Below are 22,424 nucleotides of genomic sequence, written 5' to 3'. Positions count from 1 at the left end.
TGCACCTGCACAATCGCAACAGATGGCTGCTGGACATTTCTACAAGGACTACAGTGGGTCTGCACCTCTGGTGGCCCACCAATACCATTATCTCTACAAGGACTACAGTGGGTCTGCATCTTTGATGGCCCACCAATACCATTATTTCTACTAGGACTACAGTGGGTCTACACCTTTGCTGACTCACCAATACCATTATTTCTACAAGGACTGCAGTGGGTCTGCATCTCTGGTGGCCCACCAAAACCATACTCTCTACCAGGACTACAGTGGGTCTACTCTGTGTTGACCTACCTACCAATATTCTTCAAAACGTCGAATGACTCTGCTGTGGGTTTGCTCTGTTGTGGCCCATTATCTGTCAGCATGTCAAGAGTCAGCACTGTCTTTCCGTTGGAAGGACAACGTTACTTCTTCAAGACTGTATGGAAATCCACTACTTCTGTGTGCAATTTCTTTTACTAATGAGACTTTGTAAAAAAAAACTGTAATTACTATTATGATGAATGATTAGGACTATCTTTATGGACTGTGAGAAAATTTTAGCTTTTGACCAACATTGTATCAATAAGTGTGTGCATTTGATTTCTTTGTTATTGTAATTATGAAAAATTTTATCAAATCATTATTGGCCACTGCCCAAAAAAAAATTTGTAAAATTTTTTGTGGGGAGCGTGGGGGCTATGTAAGTAGGCTGTTTAGGTTTTTGTAGGCTGTTTAGGTTTTTTTATTGGTAACGCCACCTCTGTATGAAAATCACTGGCTGTGCTGTGTGCAGTCTGTGGCTGCTTTGCATTGTTGTAATACTCGCCATTGTAGTGTTAGGCAGCTGGCTGTGAACAGCGCGTAGCGTTGCGCAGTTGGAGGTGAGCCGCCAGCAGTGGTGGATGTGGGGAGAGAGATGGCGGAGATTTGTAATTTGTCATGAACTGCTATATTTATATATGATGATATCAAGGTAAATACATTGTTTGTTCTCTATTAATATCTTTCATTTGCTAACTATCCCTATCAGTAGTTAGTGCCTTCCATAGTTTGAATCTTTTATTTAGCTGGCAGTAGTGGCGCTCGCTGTATTGCAGTAGCTTGAGCAGCGAAGATTTTTGTGAGGTAAGTGATTTGTGAAAGGTATAGTTTAATGTTAGTCAGGGCCATTCTTTTGTAGGGAATTTTGAAAGTCAGATTGCGTTGCGCTAACAAAATATTGTGTGTCAGTTTAAGCACAGTCATGTAGAATTGTTCAAAGGGGAAGTTTCACCATTATGATTTTTTCTTCGAGATCTTTAATTTTCTGTGAAAATATATTATGGCTCGTAGATGGGTAAAAAAATTAAATTGTGAACAACTCTTAGTTGAATACTATGGTTCAAATGGCTCTGAGCACTATGGGACTCAACTGCTGCGGTTATCAGTCCCCTAGAACTTAGAACTACTTAAACATAACTAACCTAAGGACATCACACACATCCATGCCCGATGCAGGATTCGAACCTGCGACCGTAGCAGTCGCACGGTTCCGGACTGCGCGCCTAGAACCGCGAGACCACCACGGCCGGCTTGAATACTATGGATTTAGTTGTAAGGAAGTTGTAATGTCAGATCACTGAGTCAAATAGCGCCATTCACAGCCATTATACCAACATAAAAATATACAGTGTTTTAAAAAGGTGTCACACACTCTGAGAGGTGGTGGTAGCAACCAAAACAAGAAAAAAAGTCCAATAAAGTATGCTCTAAAATGCATACCTCAGTAGTTACGAGCACTTGTTCCTCTTGTGGACTGTGAAAAACATCTCTTTCTATACTCTGGCAGAGTGTAGTATGGAGCGAAATAAAAAAAAAATATGCACAATAAGCATGAGCTATAAAAGCATACCTTAAGAGCTATGATCACTTATCCATCTTCGCTACTGTGAAATACATCTCTTGTACTGAATAATTGCTCATAGCTCGTAAGGTATGCTTTCTGAAGCCTTTGTTTTTGGACATGTTTCCCTAGTTTTGGTGGGTATTAACATCTTTGAAAATATTTGAGTTCTTTTTATCACCATTGGTAATTAACTTACTGCAATGAAATATCCTTGCCACTTTGGCATCACAATAACATACTTAAAATCCTACAGTTCACAAATGGCTCTGAGCACTATGGGACTCAACTGCTGAGGTCATTAGTCCCCTAGAACTTAGAACTAGTTAAATCTAACTAACCTAAGGACATCACAAACTTCCATGCCCGAGGCAGGATTCGAACCTGCGACCGGAGTGGTCTTGCGGTTCCTGACTGCAGCGCATTTAACCGCACGGCCACTTCGGCCGGCTAAAATCCTACAGTTGTTACCTATCGGTTGTTTCAGATACAATACGTTTCGCGTAATCCTTAGCAAATTTAGCTTTTGGAGCACTATACTTCCTCAAATTCACCGAATCAGTTTTATAAAAATTCGTAATTTTAGAATTTTGCTTTCTCGTGTCTAAATTTCGGCGGACGCCTGTGTTGCAGACCTTATATAACGCACATTTTTGAGGACTGTAAATGAGTGGTGTTCGCATATTGATCACACATAAAGGAGCAAATCATATCAGCAGCCAATATTATCCCCTAGCAGTCAGTTCAAGGCATTTCAGCGTTCGTTGTAGGAAGGGGTGACGTGTCGTCGTCTTCGATGGTTATGTACTTGAACAGCCTTGCTCCAGCTATGACGTCACTGGTAATAATTTCGTTGTCAAACTTGGCAGTTTTATGAGCAGTGTTTTCGCAGATCGCTAAAAGAGAAATTTTGCTGTCAATTCACTAATGTAATATTGCTGGGTCTGAAGGTCTAATGGTGAAGTGCGAGACTGGCGACCGAAAAATGGTTCAAATGGCTCTGAGCACCATGGGACTTAGTATCTGAGGTCATCAGTCGCCTAGAACTTAGAGCTATTTAAACCTAACTAACCTAAGGACATCACACAAATCCATGACCGAGGCAGGATTCGAACCTGCGACCGTAGCGGTCGCGCGGTTCCAGACTATAGCGCCTAGAACCGCTCGGTCACTCCGGCCGGCGCGACCGAAAATACGCGGGGTCGAAGCCCAGTCAGACAGCGGAATTTTTGATTCTGTGTTTATGCTAGCCTTCACCTTTCAATGAATTGAAGATAGGCCAGGAACTACGCTTGGCTTGAATTTCAGGTTAAAATGTAGGTTATCCTTCCCTGATAGAATTGCTGGGGAGGTTAAGGGCGCCGATGTCTCGGGAAAGGCGTCCGATTGAAAGAACTTGAAAACAGGCGGCTGAACATCCCTCCTGTGGGACTTCCACACAATCATGCCGTGCGAATTTATCTTTGTTTATTTTACGTTGCAATATATTTCGAGGTATAGTCTCACAATCATCCTAACTATCAATGAAAAAAAAAAAATTAACGTTGTAACGGATCAGTTAAATAGATTTTTATTTTATGCCTCCCTAAAGCATTAATCTGAAATGTGCAAGTGACAGGTAATGATCTTAAACTGTTGCTGAGTGATGCGAGAAGCGCGACACATGGGAAACATTTCTTTTATTAATACTTACTTACACTTACTCTTACAACCCGCCAGGTTAGGCGAGAGGCTCATGCGCTGCTTCCTGGACTCGGGTACGCATGTCGGCCCTGGTTCGAATCCGCCCGGCGGATTAATGACGAGGACCTGAGTGCGGGCCAGCCTGGATGTGGTTTTTAGGCGGTTTTGCACATCCTGCTAGGTGAATACAGGGTTGGTCCTCACGTCCCGCCTCAGTTACACGATCGCAGACATTTGAAACACGTTCACACTATTTCATGGTTGACACTAGACACAGACAGCTGGGGTAGACTAATTCCATCCTGGGGGGTACGGGGTGGCTACAGGAAGGGCATCCGACCACCCTCTGATACTAATATTGCCAAATCCGTAGTAACAAGGCCGACTCCGCGTTGCAGTGGGAGAAAAGCCCAAAGAAAATGATGACAACTTACAGTTAATCTTATTCTCACGGCTCCACAAACTGCAGTCGGTTTTCGGACTCGTCGAGTAGCCTCCTCCAATCCTTTGTTCATAGTTTCTGAATATCCTTGGCCAACTTGTCTTGCCATCTTATTTTCGTCCGCCTAAACATCTTCGTTCTTCGGTTTCTTCTCTGGCACTTCTCGCAGTTGGCTCTTTTCTGCTTGTCTTGGTTTCGGCAACACTACCTGATTCGTTATAGTGTATCCCCCTCACCTCCCTCTTCTCTCTTCTTCGCTATTCTGCTTCGTCACAAATTGGTCGAAATATCCTTCCCAAGATTTTATTTTTAAAAAAACTTTTATTTTTCTCTATGTATGGTTACCTATTCTTCATATTTCTGCTCCACATATTGATATTGGTCTGATTATAGTTTTGTACGAGGAGAAGTCAATAAGTAAAGGGGCTTTTGAGATAAGGAATATTTATTCTGATGATAGAAAGCTGAAACATATATTTCTACGTAAGTGCCTTCCTGCACTTCACCGCACTTCGTCCTACGTTTCGCAAGTTCTTTAATTCTGTTGGGAAAAAAGTCTTTTTCAGTATTTACGATATTGCAGTGCCTACGTTATTCTGATTTACAATGTAAAGTTTCTTCGGACTTACATGCATGTCTGAAGGACACGTAGTTAAAGACACATGGTTGACTGCGTGTGGAAGTCTGGGTATTGTCGTGAGTCGTGCTCGGAAGCGGGAAATGGTTCGAGTCACGGTCCGACACAAATTTTCATTGTCGTCATTCCATTATACAGCTGATGGTAGCCCATATTCGCAATTGCGAATACATTTCATGTAAAAAGGTTTCTGGTTGCCCCTGTAACCAGTTTTTCACCGCATAAATGACTTTTGCATCGGTTGCAAATCTGCTTCCCCAGAGAGCTTCGTTCAATGACTCAACCATATTATGGAAATGGCTTGGAGCCAGGTCTGCACTGTATGGTGGGTGTTCCAGCTATTCGAATCTCGCCTCCTTTATTGTTTCGGCCGTTCAATTGGTAGAACGTAGCCGAGCGTTATTCTGCTTCAGGATGACATCTTTTCGCAGTTTTTACCGCGACGTTTGGATCTGATTGTAGGTTTCAGTTTGCTTCACAATACATCATAATAGTTCTCACTGTTCGTAGTTTCACCTCTTGGGTGAAATGAACGGCTACCACGCCTCGCATGTTCCGGAATAGTGTTAGCATAATCTTACCAGCTGGTGATTGACTTCTAAATTTCTTAACTTCTGGTGATGATGGATATTTCCAAGCCTCACTTTCCTGTTCGTGATGATGCACTCAAATTTCGTCAACAGTAACGATTTTCTGTAAAAATCCATCGCCCTCGCTATGATAACGGGCCAAATGTTTATGAGAGATGTTCATTCCTTGCGCCTTACTCTGCGCTGACAATTCTTTCAGTACCCAAACTGCACACTCTTTCCGAAAATTTAACGCGTCGTGTAAGATGTAATACGCTGGACCATGCCTGATATGTAAAATATTGAGGATTTCGCCCGCTGAGATTCGTCTGTTTTCCATTACCATACCCTCAACGACTTCCAAGTTGTCCTAATTTGTTCTCGTCAATGGCCTGCCCGATCTTTTCTCGTCACATAGAGAAGTTATTCCCCGTTTGAAGAGTTCTGCCCCTTCGTAGGACTTGCTTCGCGTTTAACAGCTGTCACCATACTGCGATTGCATTCAGCGAATTCCCGCAGGTTTAACAACTTCCGCAAACAAAAAGCGAATCCCTGCCCTCATTCTCACCTTGGTGTAGATCGACAATGGATGCGCCATGTTTCACGGTCTGCTACAATACGACGAATAACGCGAAAATAAGAGTGACACGTTCTATAGAATTGTTGCAGACGACGATATTTGTCCCTGGATACTGGCCGTGTTACCAGGCCCTACGGTGATAAATTGCAAATATCCCCTTACTTTTTTACTTCCCTCGTATATCTTTATTTTCGTTCCTCTCGAAAAAATTTTGGATGATCCTGCTTTGAATGAATATGACATTCTGGATGCCTCGCTTATGTTTTATGGTTCTCATAATTTCTGTTGTTTACTGCCACCCCTATGTATTTAAACTCATCTGATTCTTTTATTAATAGTTTCGAAAGAATATGTTGCATGTATTCTGCTAAGAACGTAGGAATCGCCAGCAAGTGTCTCATTCCGGGGAACTGGAAGACCTGTGGAGCTAATGTAGGCGTGGTGGAGGAGCTGGACAGTCGTCATGGAACGAGACACCCCACATAACACATCTGCTTATGTTTTTTAAAAAGCAGCAATTAAGATTTGTTTGTGACAGAGGCAGTCTTTATACCGTACCGTTTCTGGACTGACCTCTTCATTATAGCGCCAGGGGAAAGGCGATTGAATGTTATCATTGACTACTATTCAAGCTATTAGGAAAGTTAGTTCCACGATGTGTAGCGCCAGTAATTTTGTTGGGAGAATATATTTTGTTTTTAATTCAGTGATCACCGGTTTATTTTCCAGACTGAACTTATACCAAAGTGAGCTCATTTCATTTACAGTCAATTTTTGTAGCACGAAGTTTTTGTTACGACAGACATTTACTGCTTTGATTCATATTTTGTGGTCAATGGAGCATTTTTGGTAGACAGTCTTCACTGGGGTGGGGTCTGCAGCTACGATGAATTTTTTTGAATGATTTTGTGATCCCTTCAGCTTCCACTCCCTTTATGTGATGTATAATTGTACGATTTCGGCCTTAGGCCAATTTTAAGTATCTAAAATGGAAGCATTGTACATTGGATCCATTAGTATGTGTTATGACTTTTACACAGCAACACATCATATCCCAAGACATACTAGGATGATTATAACTTACTTTATGGACGATTCTATAATGGTGTATTATGCCATATACGTCCTTGCTCTTATGACTGCATGTAATTGTCATAAAATAAATTAGCAATAGTTTTTCGCTATTTTAGGAGAACGTTACCTTTGAGCTCTTATATATAAGGTCCATGTTTCTTTAAAGTACTCACACCTGGATACAAATTTGTTAGTGAAGCTGTGTATGTCTCTGTTCTCAATTACATTTAATTGTGGTTATTTTAACGCAATTACGTTGACATATTACACAGTTGATGAACGGTAATTAAATATAATTGAGAATAAAGACATGTATTGCTTAATTAATAAATATATGTAAAATAATTGCTAACATTCTTTTGTAAGTACGTTAAAACTTTCGACATTATGTATAAGATCATTGCAACAACTGCAACATGTTCCTAAAATAGCGACAAACAATTTCTATTTTGTTTTGTGATAATTATATGCAGTCACATATGCAGGGACACGTACAGCACAAAAGCGTACAGGCCGACCTCGTCTGTTGACTAACAGAGACCACCGACAGTTAAAGAGAGTCGTAATGTGTAATAGGCAAACATCTATCCAGACCATCACACAATAATGCCAAACTGCATCAGGATTCACTGCAAGTACTATGACAGTTAGGCGGGAGGGGAGAAAACTTGGATTTCATGGTCGAGCGGCTGCTTATAAGCCACACATCACGCCAGTTGAAACGTCCCCTTTGAACACTTATACATGACTGCGCTTAAACTGACACACAATATTTTTTTTTTTTTTTTTAGCGCAACGCAATCTGACTTTCAATAATCCCTACAAAAGAATGGCCCTGACTAGCATTAACCTATACCTTTCACAAATCACTTACCTCACAAAAATCTTCGTTACTCTAACTACTGTAATACAGCGAGCGCCACTACTGCCAGCTAAATAAAAGATTCATACTACGGAAGGCAGTAACTACTGATAGGCATAGTTAGCAAATAAAAGATTTTAATAGAGAACAAACAATATATTTACCTTAACAGTCATAATATATATAGCAGTTCATGACATCCAGTCTTACAAATTTCAAAACTCTGCCATCTCTCTCCCCACATCCACCACTGCTGTCAGCTCAACTCCAACTGCACAACGCTACGCGCTGTTCACATCCAGCTGCCCAACACTACAATGGCAGACAACAATGCAAACTGGCCACAGACTGCACACAGCACAGCCAGTGATTTTCATACAGAGCGCTACGTAACGTTGCCAATAAGAAAACATATACAGCCTACTTACATAGCCCCCATTCTCCCCACAAAAAATTTTACAAATTGTTTTGGGCAGTGGCCAATAATGATTTGATAAAATTTTTCATAATTACAATAACAAAGATATCGAATGCACACACTTATTGATACAATGTTGGTCAAAAGCTAAAATTTTCTCACAGTCCATAAAGACAGTCCTGATCATTCATCACAGTAAAATTGCAATGTTTTTTTTTTTCTCAAAGTCTGAGCAGTAAAAGAAAATCCACACAGAAGTAGTGGATTTCCATGCAATCTTGAAGAAGTAGTGTTGTCCTTCCAACGGAAAGACAGTGCTGACTCTTGACATGCAGACAGGTAATGGGCCACAACAGAGCAAACCCACAGCAGAGTCAGTCAAAGTTTTGAAGAGTATTGGTAGGTAAGTCATCACAGAGCAGACCTACTGTAGTCCTGGTAGAGAGTATGGTATTGGTGGGCCACCAGAGGTGCAGACCCACTGCAGTCCTTGTAGAAATTATGGCATTGGTGGGCCATCAAAGGTGTAGACCCACTGAAGTCCTTGTAGAGATGGCTAGCAGCCATCCGTTGCGACTGTGCAGGTGCACAATCACCATCGAAGAGTCTTGTCGACAATATAGCAAGTCCATGAACCATCACTTGTGCACTCACAAAAAAAATTTTTTTTGAAATGTCCTTAGAACCAGCAATGCTGTTATCCAGTCCCTTGCTGAATTAGTAACACACGTACAAACACCATCAGTCCCAACTTCTCACATATTGTGCATTACTATGACTAACAGAAACGTGTGCAGTGAAATGTAACTTAATTTGAAGAACTGGTGTCTATACAATTATAAATTTACAACATAAAAATACAATTACAAAGGTACAAAATACATCATTAAAGAACATAATAGTACGAATAACATTCATAGTAGTACAGGCTTTACAAAATAATAGAAATAAACATGTACATCAGTGTTACAAGAATGATGACATGAGTACATACATAAAAGATCAGAATAAATTTTGAAACCTCAACTACACACATGAGCATTAAAATAGAACAGAATAAATAATGTCTAAATATCTTTACAAAGAAAAATTCTACAACATAACTCGTATCAGCTGAACACATAAAGACAGGAAAAACACAAATATACAAGAGTACACAAACACATAGCGGAATAACAGAAAAGGAAAGGACAGGGTTTGTTTTACTGCAGTATCTTGAAAAAATTTTTTTTTTTTGGAGATCTCCCTTCGTTCATCATTATTGCCAAAAAAGTCCCATCTAAACCTGCTTTCTGTATTCTATTCATCCTCTTTTAAAATACTTATTCTTCATTGTACAGTACCTTTTCTTTTACAAACTTTTTTCGTATAACTTCTCAATGCATTTCTTCCATTTCATCATAACTCATTCTCTTATATAGCCTACCCCCTCTTAGGCTAACTTACATCTAATGAGCTCAGATATATACACTAAGGGATGAGGCAATGCAGCAGTACAAAACAATTAACACAAACAGCAATGACAAAAAATGCAATTTGGCAAATCAAGCAGCAGTAAATGTAATAACTTATATCTAAACATGGCAAACCCACAAGCAGAAAAAATAGTACACTAAAGACAACAACGCAGATAAGGGAAATGTATATATTCGCATCTTAATGTCTATGTAATTAAAGTGGTGCACCACAAAAACGTATTCTACAAAAAATTATCAAGTACTTGAAAAGAAAATTCTGTATGCAATTCCTCTGAAGGGAAATGTCTTTTTGAAGTACATCATAAAGTTATTATTTACTGGATCTGTAGGCATAAAATATTTATATTAGTACATCTATAAAATTTTATTTTAACCAATGCTGCAGTGCAGCTAGAAACTAGATATTAAACAAAAGAGGCAAAGCAAGGAGTGAAACGTCATTCACTGGCATTTCATAATGCAGTAAACAGTCTTTCAACTAGCAAGACAATAGACGTGAAATGTTTCTCATCATTTCATTTCAATAAATATCATAAATTGAGAACTGTGCAGTGTAATCATGTTTTCAAGTTTGAGCGTGTTGTATTTGCGATGCTTTCTACATAGAACTGTCAATATTGAGGTTAATGGCCTCTTTTTTTCTCCACCTAGTGGCGTTTTCTCCAGGCGACGCACAGCTGGGCGTCAACGACGCATTACGTCGATGTCACTTAGCTTTCGTACCTAAATTTACAACAGAAGTTTCCACTACAGTGACAGTTTGATACAAATAAAATTTCACAATTACAATATAAATGTGTAGAAACAAAATCCTATAAATATAACAGTGTCCAAAAAATTTTCGCCGGCATTGTGATACATTCACGCATTTACACACATTTCATAACTCTTAAAGTACGATTCTTGGTTTCCAACATCCTTTTTCTCAAATCAGAGTGCCTAACCACTACTCATTATTCCTTACTTTATTACCTATATACATATTCGTCGACACTTCAATATTTCATCATAATAAATACATATCATAGTCAAATTCCTCATATAGCATCAGCTTATTGATCATAAACATACCTCAACAGCGTAATACACATTGTCATCGTAATAATAACATCATAAAACCTCAGCCAAATCTCAAAATCGTCGTAGCTTCCTCTAATAATTTCAAAATCTAAAAAAAAATTCTCTGTTCATTTCAGTAGTGTCATCTACCTCAAACGTACTTTAAAATCATGATCCCATACCAAATACATCATTCAAAGCTCTCATAGTATCACAATGGTTCCAAAAAAATATGAACAGTTCACAAAGTACAGACAAAATACAATTTCATAAGTGTGAAGTTATCCAACTGTGTAATTGCGTAAACATCTGTCACTGATGTAGAAAAAAAAATTGTTCCTCTGTTAAATAATCAGGTGGCTGCGTAATTCTGTGTTAGAGAAATGTAGTACCGATGTGTAAAGTTGTATAAGCAAATACCATATTAGCTAGGGCTCCTTGTGCTTGCCAAACACATGGTACACAAAGTAAGCGTGTACCCCCCTGAGGATTAATGTAATTATACCCTCAGGTGTTACAGATTACAGCAATGGAATGAAATGTATCACGGAAAACTTTCTTTGTAATTCAAAAATCTTGAAAAATAAATGTTTTAAGTACAAAATTAATCACTCAAATGCGTGTCCTGTAGCGCTAAATGTGCGTCTTGCTGTAAGATAATTCTGTGGAAGTGTCGTAGTTATCGTCCTCTGTAAGCAAAGTTCTGCTGAAGTCAATGTACTTACCTCATCATAAACGAAAGTGAAATGCTTTGTGTATAGATATCGTAGTTGTTACGTACCTTACCCTGATCAAGAAAGTACTATAATGTAACGTATTGTTGTGCTACGAAAAAGGCTGTCTCATTGTAGCTATACCACAAAAGTTACTGCTAAAACATGTTTTACTTTCCAGAATAATACAAAAAACTGTGCAGATATAAAACAGATACACCGCAAAAGCAACAATGTAAATTGTGTCACACATTAGTAGCGTCGTGATATAATCGTGTAGCTATCAAAGAAACCAAACGCTAAGTCATCTTTAATCTCACCAAATGTACTTCAAATAAAGAATGTATTTTCAAGTAAAGCAAAATGTTGCATTAAAATCTCATTAGCAGTATATGATCTAAGTATGTAAGCCTTATAGTCGTTATGTAATCGTGCAATTCACAAGCAAGAATGTACACACACAATAACACTGTGTCGTCTGTTCACTATAACAATGCATTTGTAATTTCTGTTTAAATAAATTCTCTTGGTTCTTGACTGGATATTTAACTTCAAACATTGTTGCATGTTAACAGTTTCTAAGTCTGACAAAGCATACTAGTAACGTGAAGTGAAAAGTTTTATGGCAAAGACTAAGTTAAAAAGCAGATTATCTTTCAATAAACGGTTTTACATGTGAAATGTGAAGCAATCTTTTACCCTTTCTAGTGCACAGAGTTTAAACTTCAAAGCTATTATCATGTTTTATACGTCGGTAAGAAATGCTAAAATTTTTTTCAAGGTTAGCGTCTATGTTATTTTTCGCTGAGCCAGCCGGCGCATGTGGCTGCCTGCGGTGCGAGTTATTGTCTGTCTCTTTGTTGGTGCGTGTCGTTATTGGGATTTGGAGATCTAACTTTTGGAAATTCACCTTGTCGAGAGAGCCCTGCCCTGTTTGAATCCCGCCAGTTCTGATGCAATTCAAGTCTGTCGTTACGATTATATCGCCTGTCGTCATGTCGGTAATTTCTGTAATTAATTTCTTGTCGGTCACGTGGTGGAGAATTTCTCCCGGAATCGTAACTGCATGGTGGGCCGTTGCGTCTGAAGTTGTTCTGTCTCCCTTGATAATAATTATTTTGGTTTCCATATTGTCTATTTCTCTGATTGTCTCTGTGATATTCATTACTACGGAAATGCTATCTTTCTCTGTAACTCTTACTACTGTGCTAACGGTTGTCATACGGGTGGTGTCTGTTTTGGTCACGATTTACGTTGTAAGAATAGCCTTGTCGTGTCCAGTTATTATTTCTGTCATCGCGGAATTGTAACCTGTAATTGTTGTGCTCCAATTTTCGCGTTCCCAGATGTCAGTGTCAATTTCCAATTCTTGTAAGAGTCCCTGAAAAGCTTCAATGTCGTCTTTGCAACGTCCTGCCAAAATAATATGTCGTAAATGTTCAGGCAATTTGATTAAGCAAATGCAGATGAGTTCTGAGGGGCTGTATGGGTTTGAAAGATACTGATTCTTATGTAACATGTCTTCGAAATATTTGACAAGACTGGAAAATTCAGATTGTTCGAAATGTTTCATCATTATGATGCTATCTTTTACCCGGTCTTGTGTAGCTTGAGACCAATATGCTGAGAGGAAGGCATGATAAAATTCTCCTTCACTGTGACAATCGTGGATGACCGATCGCATTCTTTCAGTTGGTTCATTCTCTAAGTAGCTACACATAAATTCTAATCTGTGCTCTAATGACCAGTTGGGAGGAAAACAATAAGAGAATTGATGGAGCCACGATTGTGGATGAATGTCGTTGCCAGAATTCTTAAATGTTTTGAATTTACGTGTAGTAATGAACAGCTTATAGTCAAAATCATCGTGTCGGCGAGTAGCATATCGGTCATTGTTACGTCGTGTCAGCGGTTCCATCTCAAAATTCGGTGCACCTTGCCAATTTCTTTCATAATTTCCGAAATGCCCTGTGTTATTATTTTGTGGCTTTTCCGTATTTCTATGTCCCTCTTCCCGTATTGGAGCGCGAGTGTCCTCTAAAATATGTAATTTTTGTATTACTTGTGCCAACTGATCTTGTACTTCCCAGATTTCTCTTTTGTGTTGCGTATTAATTTGATTCTGATTTTGTTTGAATTTCTTAATTTGTTCGTACTCTTCTGTGTCAGTGATGGCTACAAGTCTTGTGTCATTCAGATCATCATCTACCTTTGCAGATAAGATAGTGAACTGATCCGAAAGTTCGGCTACTTTCTCCAATAGTGAAATTATTTCCTCTGTGTTTTTCTGAACCAAATTTCAGAGTGTCCATTTGTGTTGAAATCGTATCTACTGCGTCCTTTAAGTTTTCCTGAGTTTTTGCAAGTTGCGTAACCGATTCGGTAGATGCAACTGAGTCAATTTTAGCTTGCAAGGTCTCATGATTTTCATGCACAATAGTTTGCAGTTCTTTTACGGCTGCTTCGTGGTTCTGTAATGTATTTTCATGCCGCGAAAAAATAGGTTGGAAATGCTCACGAATTTGTGTTTTTGCGTCATTACAGACTTTTTGACATTTCGATTCGATTTTATGTAACTCAGTAGTTAAATTTTCACGTGTTTGTTCAAGCGTATGTTCCACTGAGTAAACTTTTGAAGATTTTGTTCCATTGTGTCTAACATTTGTAGCCTTTGTCCCATTTGTTGCATTAACTGTAATAAGAATGCACTGGTGTCTGAAACATGTTCCTCAGTGCTTTTCGGCAGTGAAGTTGCACCGGCAACATTCACATTTTGACAAGCAGAAAATGTGTCTTGACTTATTTGAGAAAACGGTGAGGACCCAAAACCTGAATCTGCAGTATTTGCAAGATTGTGTCCTGTCATTCCCGACTCCTGAGGCGGGCTGTTGCCGACCGATCGATCGATAATGCTTCCCTGTTCACTAATTGTTTCACTGTCTACACCACTGTTTGCCGTCCGCTCCATTTCCCTATGTACGATTACCAAATTACTATGTTAAACATTAGTTAATTCATTACACGGTGGCGCTAACACACTGCTTTCGTCTTCACTGTCATTTCTCAGTTTACTTTGGAGCCTAGTATTACGTTTTTCACACGCCATAATTGTCACCATATTTCACACGATAACACAGAAAAGCACAATTTGAAGAGCAAAAATAAGAAAACACATTAACATAGCACTGAAAATAATTTCTCGTTAATTGCTAGTGCAGCTGCGAAATACTTGGTGCAAATCTACATGCATGCCACAACTGTTTTACTGTACAACAATGAAAGACTGCAACTACAAAGGAGATTCTCTCAACAATTACGCGCTAGCAATAAACAAAAGCTACACTAATTACACAAACTACAAGAAAAAATGAGAAGCTTCCAGTGAGGTATCCTCGGCTAAGGGTCGACATATGAAACGTCCCCTTTGAACAATTATTCAAGACTGTGCTTAAACTGACACACAATATTTTTAGCGCAACGCAATCTGACTTTCAAAAATCCCTACAAAAGAATGGCCCTGACTAACATTAACCTATACCTTTCACAAATCACTTACCTCACAAAAATCTTCGTTACTCGAACTACTGCAATACAGCGAGCGCCTCTACTGCCAGCTTACTAGTGTTCAAAAGTCATAATATATACAGCAGTTCGTGACATACATTCTTGCAAATGTACTGTTTCTGATGGACACATGTCAGAGCATCCGCTCTCAAAAATCCGCCATCTCACTTCCCCACATCCACCACTGCTGGCGGCTCACCTCCAACTGCGCAACGCTACGCGCTGTTAACAGCCAACTGCCCAACACTACAATAGCCAACAACAATGCAAAGCAGCCACAGACTGCACACAGCACAGCCAGTGATTTTCATACAGAGTGCTACGTGGCGTTACCAATAAAAAAACCTGAACAGCCTACTTACATGGTAAATGACAATCGACGTCTCGCATAAACGTTGTATGATTGAACAGTGGAAAAACGTTGTGTGCAGTGACGAATCACGGTACACAATGTGGCGATCTGATGGCAGGGTGTGGGTATGGCGTATGCCCCGTGAACGTTATCTCCCAACGTGTGTAGTGCCAAGAGTAAAATTCGGAGGCGGTGGTGTTATGGTGAGATCGTGTTTTTCATGGAGTGGGCTTGCATCCCTTGTGGTTTTGCGTGGCACTATCACATCACAGGCCTACATGGATGTTTTAATCAACTTCTTGCTTCCCACTGTCGAACAGCAATTCGGGGATGGCGACTGCATCTTTCAACACGATCGAGCACCTGTTCGTAATGCACGGCCTGAGGCGGAGTACTTACAGGACAATAATATCCCTGTAATGGACTGGCCTGCACAGAGTCCTGACCTGAATCCTACAGAACACCTTTGGGATGTTTTGGAACACCGACATCGCGCCAGGCCTTACCGACTGATATCGATACCTGTCCTTAGTGCAGCACCCCGTGAAAAATGGGCTGCCATTCCCGAAGAATCGTTCCAGCACCGATTGAACGTATGCCTGGGAGACTGGAAACTGTCAGCAAGGCTAAAGGTGGGCCAATACTATATTGAATTCCAGCATTGCCGATAAAGGGCGCCACGAACTTGTAAGTCATTTTCAGCCAGGTATCCGGATACTTTTGATCACATAGTGTATTTTAAATTCATAAGTTATGATAATGCCTCCAACGCATGATGCTTACGTTTTAGATACCTGAAAATGGCCTAAGGTCATAACTGTACAATAGTAAATTAAATAAAGAGAATGGCAGCTGAAGACATCAAGAAATTATACATAAAATTTTTGATATAGACAGAAAAAGTTAATTTCCCAGATGATTTTTATTCGGGCATTTTAAAGCGGCTGTTCGCTACGGCCAAATTATAAAGCTAATTTCTACTTAGGCTAAACCGCTGCGCTCGGGTTTTCACTGACATTCTGACCACGGGCGGGTCAGTCGGGCGGTACCGACCACAGAGGCATCCTCAACCAGCGGCGTCACCTGCTTGCGTTATGGAGAGACGTGGCAGTGAGCTGACCGCTCTCCTGGCTGTTGTCAACAGACACGGTTCAGCTAACTCTCATCCTAGTATTTTCTACGAGGCTAACTGCACTTCGCTCCATTTCTCTCACGAAGGAAGAATTCCTGACGGTACTGGGAGTCAAACCCGGAACTTCTACATGTTAGTCAGCAGCATGCCCACTCAGCTACGGAGGCGGACACTCGTGGCCAGAGTCTGTGTAATAACTTTTATAGAAATGTCTCCTCCATTTCTGAAATAAAGAATCCACCACAACATGAATATAAAAGGACATTTAAAGTAACAAGTTTGTTTGCGCGGCCATCCTCCGCAGCAAGCACAGAAATATTTTATTTTGTAAATAAAAACAGCCTTTTCTTGCTGCACTGTATTTTATTTTTTCCGGGCGCGTTTCACCTTTTTTTTTACTTTAAGGCATCTTCAGTGGAATCTGGAATGATACAGTTTTGATTTGATACCCGTAATTTGCAGATTACAAAACAGTTCACGTCTAGTTTTGTGTGTAAATAAGTGAGTAGTTATATAGGACAAACTAGAAGATCTTTCAGTACCAGGTATAAGGAACATTTATTGCGAAAAAGGGGCACAAATGTACAAAATTCCACTATTGCTGATCATCTGTTGATTTCCGGTCACAAATCAAAAAAAGTTGATGAAATTTCCATTTACATAAGGAAAAGAAAGGTCACAGGCACGATACGCTCGAACAGCTGGAAATTTTTAAGCATATTTCTGGGAGCGATGGCCTTGTTCTCAACGAACAGTTACAATTCCGTAACAAAAACTTTTTTAGTGACTTTAATTCATTTCTCGTGCATTTTTTTGGTCTTTTGTTTCTTACTATATTTTCCAGTCTGTGGTTAAGAACCATCTTTTTCTTCAAATCTCATCCATATGTGCACTACTAAAGTTCTTTCATGCACATGTTTTAGACTGTGCAGCTCTTTATGTAAATATTCTGCAATATTCTGTACTTTACGTAATAGGCATTTCAGTAAAGCCTAATAAATGGCCCTCAGTTGCACTTCATTCACTTGACTATTCTTAACTACTTTATTTTTTCAAAAATATGCTAAGCGCTCCTTTCTTGAATTTTGTTTTATTATAATGAACTGTTGTTAGCCCGCCCGGCTAGCCGCTCGGTGTAACGCTCTGCTTGCCGAGCGGGAAGGCTTGCCGGTCCCCAGCACGAATCCGCCCGGCGGATTAGTGTCGAGGTCCGGTGTGCCGGCCAGCCTGTGGATGGTTTTTAAGGCGGTTTTCCATCTGCCTCGCCGAATGGGGGCTCGTTCCCCTTATTCTGCCTCAGTTACACTATGTCGGCGAATGCTGCGCAAACACTGTATCCACATACGCGTACAACGTGATTACTCTACCACATAAACATTTGGGGTTACACTCGTCTGGTATGAGACGTTGTCGGGGGACATAATAACCCTGTGTTGGGTGTGGGGTGGCGGTGGGGTGGGTGGACTGCTGTGGCCTGTTGTGAGGTTGTGAACCACTGAGAGCAACTGCGAGACGAAGCCTCTCCGTCGTTTCTAGGTCCCTGGTTTAATAAACAATGCACACACACTGTTGTTTGATTCGATTATTTCTGTTACAATGTCTCAAATGGGCATATGTCACTGTCCTCGTCCGATATCCAACGCAACTTTTTTCTTGTTTTTGTAGCAGCAATGTAAGCCGCTGGGGCGCTCAGTCTGATATACCTTGTAAGGTGTACGTACCAAAGGCTGGAAAGTTTTCATTTTGTAATTTTTGATTTTAGCATGTCTGCTCTAAACTTTGACTATGGACTTCTCTCAATGTAACTTTACTTAAGTTTCTGTCAAACTTATATGCATTGTTTTACAGGGTTCAAAAATGGTTCAAATGGTTCTGAGCACTATGGCACTTAACATCTGAGGTCATCAGTTCTCTAGAACTTAGAACTACGTAAACCTAACTAATCTAAGGACATCACACACATCCATGCCCGAGGCAGCCATGTTCAAAACTGTATAATTACTTATAGTTGAGCGATTTTTTTGGTTGGCATCTACGTTTCCTCTCACCTGGTCGTATATCGGAGGTCGCACTACAACTTCATTTACGAAACATAAGCACGTTTTTATTTTCCGAACGTTTTTCTTAACGCTTTTCACCTTGTTTGGCCTTATTGTTGTGGTGCACTAATAGTCTTGTGTCATTAGTTATAGATATTCGATTAAAAACTGTGATTTAGAGACGTAATTACTGTGAGCTGTGAGCTCACCATGTGTCTCACCCTGTTTGGTGTGTTTACGCTCATGGTGCCAACCTAACGAAGTATATGCTGAAAAATGTCTAGTCATACACACACACACACACACACACACACACACACACACACACACACACACACACACGCACACACAAAGGGTGCTCCATTGATCGTGACCGGGCCGCCAAATATCTCACGAAATAAGCATCAAACGAAAAAACTACAAAGAACGCAACTTGTCTGTATTTTAATTTTAAAAATTTAATTTAAAAAACCTACCTGTTACCAACCGTTCGTCTAAAATTGTGAGCCATATGTTTGTGACTATCACAGCGCCATCTATTGCAACGCGTAAAAAGTGGTCCAACTAAAACATTGATATTTCTTTACGTACTACACGAATATGTAATAAAAAATGGAGGTTCCTATTTTAATAAAAAAAACGCAGTTGATATCCGTTTGACCTATGGCTGCGCCATCTAGCGGGCCAACCATAGCGCCATCTGGTTTCCCCCTTCAAGCTAAACAAGTTTCGTTCTTTGTAGTTTTTTCGTTTGATGCTTATTTCGTGAGATATTTGGCCTGGTCACAATCAATGGACCACCCTATACGTGAGTGTGTATGTATGTATATGTGCGTGTATGGATTTGTGTTCGTGCGCGCGTGTGTGCGTGTGTGTGTGTGTGTGTGTGTGTGTGTGTGTGTGTGTGGAGAAAGGATGTTTACACGTATGGATTTAAAGCAGTTGTATTCTGTCTTGTCATTACCTGTGATCCAATATGTTCATACGCAATCGATGTCTTCTTATGGCATATTCATATTCATCCATTGCTGTGGTTAACTGGTAATTGTTTTTCACTGTTCACAAACTTATGAAAGGCACTTACGATGTAGTTCAGTATAATCAACACCAATGTGCCGCAGAAACATCTTGTTTCTGCAGTAAGTGTTCCTTACAAGTTTTTATACAATGAATACAAAGATCGTGTTAACTACAGCTGTAGATGAAAGTGAATACGGCACAAGAGAACAACCATTTTTAGATGAAAAGAACAGGGCAGAGCGTACGGCAAGATAGAACATGACTACTTTGAGATCAAGCTACACTCCAGGAAATTGAAATAAGAACACCGTGAATTCATTGTCCCACGAAGGGGAAACTTTATTGACACATTCCTGGGGTCAGATACATCACATGATCACACTGACAGAACCCCAGGCACATAGACACAGGCAACAGAGCATGCACAATGTCGGCACTAGTACAGTGTATATCCACCTTTCGCAGCAATGCAGGCTGCTATTCTCCCATGGAGACGATCGTAGAGATGCTGGATGTAGTCCTGTGGAACGGCTTGCCATGCCATTTCCACCTGGCGCCTCAGTTGGACCAGCGTTCGTGCTGGACGTGCAGACCGCGTGAGACGACGCTTCATCCAGTCCCAAACATGCTCAATGGGGGACAGATCCGGAGATCTTGCTGGCCAGGGTAGTTGACTTACACCTTCTAGAGCACGTTGGGTGGCACGGGATACATGCGGACGTGCATTGTCCTGTTGGAACAGCAAGTTCCCTTGCCGGTCTAGGAATGGTAGAACGATGAGTTCGATGAAGGTTTGGATGTACCGTGCACTATTCAGTGTCCCCTCGACGATCACCAGTGGTGTACGGCCAGTGTAGGAGATCGCTCCCCACACCATGATGCCGGGTGTTGGCCCTGTGTGCCTCAGTCGTATGCAGTCCTGATTGTGGCGCTCACCTGCACGGCGCCAAACACGCATACGACCATCATTGGCACCAAGGCAGAAGCGACTCTCATCGCTGAAGACGACACGTCTCAATTCGTCCCTCCATTCACGCCTATCGCGACACCACTGGAGGCGGGCTGCACGATGTTGGGGCGTGAGCGGAAGACGGCCTAACGGTGTGCGGGACCGTAGCCCAGCTTCATGGAGACGGTTGCGAATGCTCCTCGCCGATACCCCAGGAGCAACAGTGTCCCTAATTTGCTGGGAAGTGGCGGTGCGGTCCCCTACGGCACTGCGTAGGATCCTACGGTCTTGGCGTGCATCCGTGCTTCGCTGCGGTCCGGTCCCAGGTCGACGGGCACGTGCACCTTCCGCCGACCACTGGCGACAACATCGATGTACTGTGGAGACCTCACGCCCCACGTGTTGAGCAATTCGGCGGTACGTCCACCCGGCCTCCCGCATGCCCACTATACGCCCTCGCTCAAAGTCCGTCAACTGCACATATGGTTCACGTCCACGCTGTCGCGGCATGCTACCAGTGTTAAAGACTGCGATGGAGCTCCGTATGCCACGGCAAACTGGCTGACACTGACGGCGGCGGTGCACAAATGCTGCGCAGCTAGCGCCATTCGACGGCCAACACTGCGGTTCCTGGTGTGTCCGCTGTGCCGTGCATGTGATCATTGCTTGTACAGCTCTCTCGCAGTGTCTGGAGCAAGTATGGTGGGTCTGACACACCGGTGTCAATGTGTTCTTTTTTCCATTTCCAGGAGTGTATATTCGTATTAAATATTTTTGTATCACCAGTTTTGCATGATGATGAGACTAGAAATAACGGTAGAAAGCTAACAAAACTGACTGATAGCGGGCTCTGGAAAACATACTCATAAAACTCTCACATTTGTCGATGAAATGAGCGCCAGTGACGGCAAACTGGCAGCAGGGTAATACAAGGACGTAGCCATCGATTACGACGACACGTCAGGTCAGACCATGGATTAACACTCGAACAAAGCTAACAGAGAAACTGCTAACAGTCGTCTCAAAGAAAGCACACAACAGACTGAAACTACTGACCCGACGAATATGGGAACTGAATTCCACTTTATTTTACATGGCAACAGGACACTCGTCCGGCCCACTGTAACTTCATGAAATACAGTGAGGTGACAAACACGGGATAATTCCTAACATCGTGTCGGACCTTCTTTTGCTAGGCGTATTGCAGTAACTCTACGTTGCACGGACTCAACGAGTCGCTGGAAGTTCCTGCAGAAATATTGAGCCATGCTGCTGCCTCTATTGCATTCCACAACTGCGGAAGTGCTACCGGTGCGTGAACTGACCTCACGATCATGTCCCATGTCGGGTGATCTTAGTGGGCAAATCATTCGCTCGAATTGTCCAGAATCCTCTTCAACCCAATGGAGAACAATTGTGGCCCGGTGACATGACGTATTCTTATGTACAAAAATTCCGTGAAGTCCATGAATGGCTGCAGATGCTCTCCAAGTAGCCGGACGTAGCCGTTTCCAGTCAATGATCTGTTCTGTTGGACCAGAAATTTGATATTCTCGGCACACTCTTGACTCTGTGGATCTCAGAATATTGAACACCCAAACAATATCCGAAATGAAATGTCCCCTGTGTCCAGCTCCAACTACCATTCCTCGTTAAAAATCTGTTAGCTTCAGTTGTGCCATCATAATCACGTCGGACACCTTTTCACATGACACCTCCGAGAATACGCCGACCTTTTATACCTTGTATACGATATATTACTGCCATTTGAACAAGTGCATATCGCTATCCAATGACTCTTGTCACATCAGTGTATTACTTAGATATTCATTCTTCCAAAGTTGTAACACTCCATTCATATCCTTCAACAGCATGGACTTATTTTTCATATTTTTTATTTATTTATTTATTGTTCCGTGGGACCACATTAAGGAGAAGTCTCCATGGTCATGGAACGAGTCAATACATGAAATTATTACACGATTG

Source organism: Schistocerca piceifrons, chromosome 7 (assembly GCF_021461385.2).
Source record: "Schistocerca piceifrons isolate TAMUIC-IGC-003096 chromosome 7, iqSchPice1.1, whole genome shotgun sequence".
NCBI lineage: Eukaryota > Metazoa > Arthropoda > Insecta > Orthoptera > Acrididae > Schistocerca > Schistocerca piceifrons.
The sequence above is the reverse complement of the archived record's forward strand: the minus strand, read 5'-3'. Positions refer to the sequence as shown.